We start from the raw sequence: 483 nt of genomic DNA on the forward strand, positions 1-483 counted from the left end.
CCTGCTGGATGGGCCAGACCAGACTCCAGCTTTCCCTAGAGCAAAGATGCTTTGTTCAACATACAACTGTTTCTGAAAGAGCTGAAGGTCTAAGCACTGCCTTCCCTCACTAGCCAAACACTTTAATCCCCAGGTTTCCTTCCACTCATGACCGACACTCCTCATGCCTGCGATAAAACACACATTCAACACAAGTCCTGAAGAATCACAAAGGGCAGACCAGCCACCAGAAATATGGGTCATTCCATGATCGTGCACCGACATATTCAGGTAAGAGATGAGAAACAGAGGGATGTGATGGTGAATGAACACCCGTCCCTCGGGCCGGAGCCACCAGCGCCCTGAGGGACCCGATGGGCGCCATCTTGGGTCACGACAGGCAGCAGGGCCTCCCCTGCTCGGCCCTGGTCGCCACAACCAGGCCCGGGCTGCTGCCCCACGGCAGCGCCTCGCTGAGGAGCCGCACGTCCCGCCGGCCCCCCT

The sequence above is a fragment of the Chaetura pelagica genome, unplaced genomic scaffold, assembly GCF_000747805.2.
Source record: "Chaetura pelagica isolate M959 unplaced genomic scaffold, ChaPel_1.0 scaffold94, whole genome shotgun sequence".
Taxonomy (NCBI): Eukaryota; Metazoa; Chordata; class Aves; order Apodiformes; family Apodidae; genus Chaetura; species Chaetura pelagica.